Consider the following 7,851-nt stretch of genomic DNA (forward strand, 5'->3'; position numbering starts at 1 on the left):
GTGGCATGGAGCATTGCCCTGCTGGAAAAAACACTTCTCAGAGTTGGGGAACATTGTCAGAGCAAAAGGAAGCAAGTTTTTCTTCCGGGACAACGTTGTACTTTGCCTGGCTGAGGTTTGTAAAAGACCATAAGGATTGAAAAAGCAGACTGGAGGTTCTTCTAAGTTCGTCTTCTCTGATGAGTCCGATTTCACAGTAGGTGCAAGACTCTCTGGCTTGTAGGCCTCTCCAGGTCTCCGTCTAACCATCAGACGACCATGTGTTTGGCAAAGCTGAAAATTGGACTCATCAGAGAAGACAAACTAGAAGACCCTCCAGTCCGCTTTTTTCAATCCTTATGGTCTTTTACAAACCTCAGCCAGGCAAAGTACAACGTTGTCCCGGAAGAAAAACTTGCTTCCTTTAGCTCTGACAATGTTCCCCAACTCTGAGAAATGTTTTTTCCAGCAGGGCAATGCTCCATGCCACACAGCCAGGCCAGTAAAGGTGTGGATGGAGTACCACCAGATCAGGACCCTGTCATGGCCAGCCCAATTTCGAGACCTAAAATCCCATAAAAAACCTCTGAAATGTGATCAAGAGGAAGATGGATGGTCACAAGCCATGAAAAGAAGCCGAGCTGCTTGAATTCTTGCGCCAGGAGTAGCATAAAGTCACCCAACGGCAATGTGAAAGACTGGTGGAGAGCATGCCAAGACACATGAAAGTTGTGATTTTAAATCAAGGTTATTCCACCAAATATTGATTTCTGAACTCTTCCTAAGTGTAAGCATTAGTATTGTGTAGTTTAAAAATGAATATGAGCTTGTTTTCTTTGCATTATTCGAGATCTGAATGTAACAGGGTCAAATATGCTTCCCTGAATTTCCCTCCCTTCATGGGTTAATTCTCCCTAGCACGGTCAAGGTGCAGATAATTGGTTCCCAGATTTGTTTAGATACAATGTTTTTAAATGGGCGTGATAAACTAGTTATCTCCTGGTTCTTCCTTACCTCTGTCTCTTTCCCTGGAAGTACATGACAGAGGTAGGTAAAAGTCTTAAAAACACAGGCTAACGAGTTAACTAGCCTACATGTGTCTATATGGTATAGCTTGTTTTGTGAACATTATTTTAAGTGGCTTACCTGATTTGTGTCGACAGGAGCTGTGCGACTTGCAAGCTTTTGTCTTGACTGATTTCATTTTCTTTACTTTCATGTATCAGGTGGGTCACGTTTAATATTAAAGTATTTCATGCACGTGTTTGTGCGCGAGCGCTCTTTCCCTGGAAGTACATGACAGAGGAGCTGTGCGACTTGCAAGCTTTTGTCTTGACTGATTTCATTTTCTTTACTTTCATGTATCAGGAAATAAATGTATGAATACCAGGTCGGTGGCTGTGTCCTTCTTAAAAAACTACACAACGCAGAGTGAAACACCGGGGGAAGATTACCTCCGTTACATGAAGACACTGCATCTTTTTTGCTATTTTGACCAATTGTCATTTTTCTGCAAATAAATGATCTAAATGACAATATTTTTATTTGAAATTTGGTAGGAATGTTGCCAGTAGGTTATAGAACAAAACAAAAATGTACATTTTACTTTAACACATACCAATAAATAGTAAAACCAGAGAAACTGATAATTTTGAAGTGGTCTCTTAATTTTTTCCGCGGCTGTATGTTTTTATATGTTACATGATGACCATCATCATCCCATTTGATATTCCTGAGTCAGCGTGGTCTTGGCTTCTGTATAATTCTTGACCAACAGGGGGTGCCAGGATCCTGGCTATTGGATTTGTATTACGCATAGGTGTGCACCACAAAGTTTCTCTAGAGGCATTGGTTTATGGGGTCAAAAAGATTTTTTCCTCCTTTTGACCTAGTTATTATTCTCACAATTAGCCCAGCTTAAGACACCTTTTTGTGTTGACTGGTAACCATTGCAAATGATGCATGCAATTTAAGGGGCTAATTCGGTTATTTATGAGCCATTATCGTCATTTAAACATTTTGTTTTAAAACAGAGGAAGAATAGTGAGTTCTTACCATTTATTAAATGATCTTTAAAAAAAAAAAAAAAAAAACACCGAACAAGAAAACTGAAGAAGCTGAGCGTAAATTCCAGGAAACTGTATAGAGCTTAAAGGCAGTCAGAAAAGTTAACTACCATCAGCGAAAGACCAACTCTTGTAAAAGGGAATTGGGAAACGCAAATATCTCTGTTTCGTTATTTTTCCTCGTTTTGCAGTTTTTTTTTTATTTATTTTCGCTGTACTGGTAGGACTGGCAAGGACATGGTACGCTTCCTGTGCCTTTTTCGTGACGTTTATTTATTTACACGATGATTCCATTTTCACCCTACAAATGAACTTCTTTTCTCGTGAGGAATTTTAACTTATATTAGGCTATTTATGTTTAACAGCCACAGGAGGCTATTATGTTTTAGATGTTCGCTTATCCAATACATAGCATCGTCTTTGTATCTCTCCTCTAGGCAGCACACTCCGTTGGTAATACATGTTGCCTATACACCGTGGTTGTTCTGGGATGTATCAAATAACCGTAGCAGGGTTGTGTTAAAAAAAAAAAGACCGTTACCACGATTAACCACTTGCTGTTATTTTCAGAAGGCTGCATTTTGAGGTTGTTTGACAAACTGTTAGAGAAATTGCAATTGGCCTCATTCACTTTAAACAACTGTTAAATGTAATAGCCTCCATGTGCAACTGTTTTAATTGAATTATACCTGAGCAAGTCTAGTCCTGGATCAGAAAGGCATATACTATGTATACAGTAATAACCCTTATTCTCTGTGTTGCGTAATTGTGATTAGCCCTGGAGCAAGTTTTTTTTTCTTGCACACGTCTCGCTCAAACAGAAGCGCACGGATAACATAATTATTAAAGAGCAGACAATTGCTATGTCACCATGGAGCTAAGTTCCGGTATTCAATAAGAGGAGGAGCGCACGATGCGCTACGCCTCATCTGGTGAATGAGACGCGCATTGCATGCAATCTGAGGCGTAGCGCACGAAGCGGGCCGCTCGAGGCGCATTGCGCATTGCCTAATAAACGTGGTTGACACGGCGCACATAGCCTAGGCTACTATAAACGTGGTTGAGACTCTTATTAAAGCTCTTACTCTTTCTCACAGACAAAACAAATAGCTACACGGTCAAGCAATGTCATTTATTTTTTAAAGAGACAAAACAAATAGCTACACGGTCAAGCAATGTCATTTATTTCTTTAAGAGGAGGAGCGCACGATGCGAGTCGCCTCATCTGGTGAATGAGACGCGCATTGCATGCGATCTGAGGCGTAGCGCACGAAGCGGGCCGATCGAGGCGCATTGCGCATTGCCTAATAAACGTGGTTGACACGGCGCACATAGCCTAGGCTACTATAAACGTGGTTGAGACTCTTATTAAAGCTCTTACTCTTTCTCACAGACAAAACAAATAGCTACACGGTCAAGCAATGTCATTTATTTTTTTAAAGAGACAAAACAAATAGCTACACGGTCAAGCATTGTCATTTATTTCTTTAAAGAGACGAATCAAATAGCTATATGGTCAAGCATTGTCATTTATTTCCACGGAAAAAACGAAAACGAATCCAACTTACATTACCACTGCGCACTGACAACCTTACAGATAATGTATATAAGTTGTACTAGCATTTGTATTTAAAGTTTACAATTTAATCTACCAAAGAACTCACCGTTAAACAATACAACTCCCACAAGTTGACAATGATAACATGACGCAAATGTTGCGCGCGCACATGTGATTGACAACACTGGCGCACACAGGGGGTTGTGGTCAGCTTTACACATGAACTTCCCCAAAAATCAAGAGGTCAAAAAATTAGATTAGATTAGATTCAACTTTATTGTCATTGCACAGAGTGCAAGTACTGAGACAACGGGTTCTTACCAGAAGTACAGATAGCAAGAGTTCAGAGTAGGCTATTCTATATTCTATAGTGGTAATATAAAATAAATAGATGGGATGTACCTATACAGTACAGATATGACAGTACAAGATATATGGGGTATGAGCAGTAGTAACATTGGCAGCAATAGTTGGTCATTAGTGCAGATATGATATAGGTAGATGCAAAGGGCTGATGCAGGAGTAAGTACATGTGAAGGTAGCAATAGAAGTTATGAATGAGGTAAGAGGCATGATAAGATATACAGTGGTGGCCAAAATTATTAGAACACCTGACAGATCTGAGAATAATTACCTTTTTTTGCCTCCAAAACATGATTTAATTTCATAATGTTCATGAAACATGCAGATGGCTGTTCTGAGCACAACAAATATCAGATGAAGTGAGTCCTACTGTTTTTATCCACTTTTATTATTTAATATGTGGTACGCCCACCTTTTGCAGCAATTACAGCAGCACATCTCTCTGGCATAGAGTCAATATATTTCTTGAGAACTTCAACACAAATGTTATCCCATGCCTTCTGCAACTCAAGCCAAAGGCTTTCCTTGGAATTTCCAATAGATCTGTCGAGTTTATTTTCCAACTTGCCCCGAATTTGCTTGATGGGTTTGAACTTTGAAGTCCAGACTTTGAGAGGGCCGGTCCATCATTTTCAATGTTCCAGCAGATTCCTTGTCGCCAGTAGATCCGGCAATAGTTAAAATAATGTTTAGGGTCATTGTCCTCTTGGAAAATAAATCCAGGCTCAATAAGATGTCTCCAAGAAGGAACTCTGTGCCTCACCAGAATGTTGTGGTATACTTTTGTATCCATGATGCCATCAATTTAGCCAAAGTCACCTGTTCCTGAGGCTTAAATTGCACCTCACACTATAATACTACCCCCTCCTTGTAAACTGTTGGCAAGAGACACTAATTTTTATATCTCTCCCCCTCACTTCGTGGAACATCCACGCTTTGCTTGTTGCCAAACTATTCAAACCTGGACTCATCAGTACACAACACTTAAACCAATCTTTCTTTGTCCATTTCTTGTGTTCTTTTGCAAAATTCAGGCGTTACACTCAATTGTTCTCTTTCAGTAATGTTTCTTTGCTGCTATTCTGCCAAAAAAACCTTCTTCTCCCAGTTTTCGACGGACAGTTCTTGAAGACACTGTTGCACCATTAGTCATTGTGATGTTGATCTTGTAAAGTCTTTTTAAAGAAATAAATCACATTGAAATAAATTGCATTGTGAATTTTATTTTTCTTTCGAGCTTTAATAAGAGTCAACCACGTTTATTAGGCAATGTGCGCACGCAATGCGCCTCGAGCGACTCTCTTCGTGCGCTACGCCTCAGATCGCATGCAATGCGCGTCTCATTCACCAAGTGAGTCGACTCGCATCGTGCGCTCCTCCTCTCATTGAATACTAGTTCTTACCTGCACCATGTCGATGCTGACCAAATGTAACAAATCAATCACCACATCCTAATTTCCCCAATTATAAAACATCCGAAATTGTGTTAGCCAACCTACTCTATCAACACAAAGTAACTTACACAATATATCGATACGCATAGAACAAATAGCCACCAAGAAAAGCACAGTAATTCCTCACTCATGATCAGTGGCGGTTCTGCATGGAATTACGCCCCGGGCGATATCCCCTCCGAGCGCTATCGACCTGCTAATTATTAAGATTATACTAGTACTCTGTATGCTGTTACATTATGTAGTTGTGGCTAGCGGGATTTCGCTAACACTTTAGCCTAGTGTCAGATGAATGAACATGTCCATACCCTATGGTCAAATCAGCTAGCTAACGCTAGCTAGCAAACAACTCAGTTGGTGCTCAACATTAGCTGGTTGCCTTACAGTAATAGGAATATTGGTTAAGCTACACTTGATAAAATAAAACACATTTTTACCTTGTCCACTCGAGCATCCTTCAATAGCTTTATCGATAATGTAATAGACTACTCTGTTAAAGATGTATTACATTTCCCTCGGGATGAATAAAGTATCTATCTGACTATCTATCTATCTATACTCTGCTCACTATTACCTTCACCAGTTGGATAAATTGAAGCAGTTAGTGGTCTCCTTCCACCAATTAACCTTGCCCTTGGTGACCACATGATCGTTCTGTATTACCTATTTTTATAAGCCATTTCACACAATTCAGAAAAACAAAAAGTATAAGGTAATTATAATGTTTATTGGGAGACCCAGAGCTGAACTGCCCGCCGCCCCCTCTCTCTTTCTCTCTTTCCCCCTTTCACCCAGGAGGATTGCGCTGCACCTTCTTAGCGAGCAGGTGCGCCTGCAGCTGCAGGGGGCGCCAATTTGCCAATTCCTCACGCAGTGATATGATATATAGAAATAGAAAAGCGCTTCGCGGCCCAGATTATTATTACTATTTTTTTAAGTGCTCGTGCCGCCCCTCACGTGTCATGAAAAAGTGCCGCCCCGGGCGGCTGCCCGGGTTGACCGTGCCTAAAACCGCCACTGCTCATGATTCATCATCAAGCGCACGCAGCCAAATTATATCCATTAAGTAACCATTGCATTGTTACTACATTTAAATCCCTGATCCCACTCTATACCAATGAGACGTGTAATCATGCATTTAGTTACATCCTACGGGCTAAGTCATTAACAACACTACTCAAGTCCAATTACTTAATTCTCCGTTTAGCACATAGCCAGTCCATTGAGTCTTTCTTGCCCCATGCTACTCCTGTTCTTTTCTTCCTTCCTTTTCTGAGCACCGCTATTTTTTTTTTTAAAGCTAAACAGTATTTATGCTGCTAACTTACAGTAATGCCCCTTTGCTTAAGATTTTTGTGTCTTGCTGAAAGATTTAACGATTGAGTTTTGTTTCTGTTTTCTATTCGTTTCGATATTTTATGTTTTTGTGATTTACTTGTAAATCACTTTGGTCAGCGTGAGATGATTTTAAATGTGCTATACAAATAAATATGACTTGACTTGATTTTGAGAAAACACAAATTGACAGGGAGCAAGGTAATTGACAAACAAATGAGCACTTGTAGCTGTGGAGAAAAAGCAACGAAACTCAATAAATGGTGGTAAATAATATTAATTATTTAATAAAGTCTTCCATTTTTGGAACATATCATTAAGGGCTAAACAGGCTATGAAGGGGGATGTAGCCATAAGGTGTATAACAACGATTCCTTGTCATAGCTTGAAAAGAGATCTGTTGTTTTACATATTTGTACTATTAATTAGACATTATTATGTTACTTAGGCTAGTTGTTGCTTAAAATTAAAATAATTGAATCAGTAAAACAATTTACCATTATTTCCTAAATATTTTTTTTTAAATACTGAATAAATATTTCTATAGAGGAAAGAGGGGGTAGGAGTGTGTGTGCGTGTGTGCCACTTATGTGTCTTTTACCATAGAACTCCGATCTTTAGTGAGATGTGGAAATGCAGGTTTGTGGTTTTCATTGAAATGTGAGAACTTCTTGTGTAATCCGTGTGCCGAACATGGAGCAGTTTTGCAAAAACAAGTGTCACATAAGGTCAGGAAGAAAGGCCTGTGTGCAGAGACGAGTGTTCAGTAAGGTCAGGCAGAAAGGCCTGTGTGCAGAGACGAGTGTTCAGTAAGGTCAGGCAGAAAGGCCTATTTTTGGTTTGCAGTTTAAGTCTAAAAGTGCACGCTGTCAGACATTCAAGTCTTCATGAAGGGGTCTCTGAATAGGGGATGCAGACAGTCAAGGACAGACAACATCTTCTGAAAAGTTGTAAACAGGGTCTCAGCCTAGACACAGACATGCTCACTCAAGCCACCATTGTCTTGAAATATTTCTCGGCAAGAAGTGAGCAGAATATTCTTATTGGCTTAACTTTGATAAGTGTTTAGTTTTCGGAATTATTGGAATTGTAGTAT

Source organism: Sprattus sprattus, assembly GCF_963457725.1.
Source record: "Sprattus sprattus genome assembly, chromosome: 1".
Classification (NCBI taxonomy): Eukaryota; Metazoa; Chordata; class Actinopteri; order Clupeiformes; family Clupeidae; genus Sprattus; species Sprattus sprattus.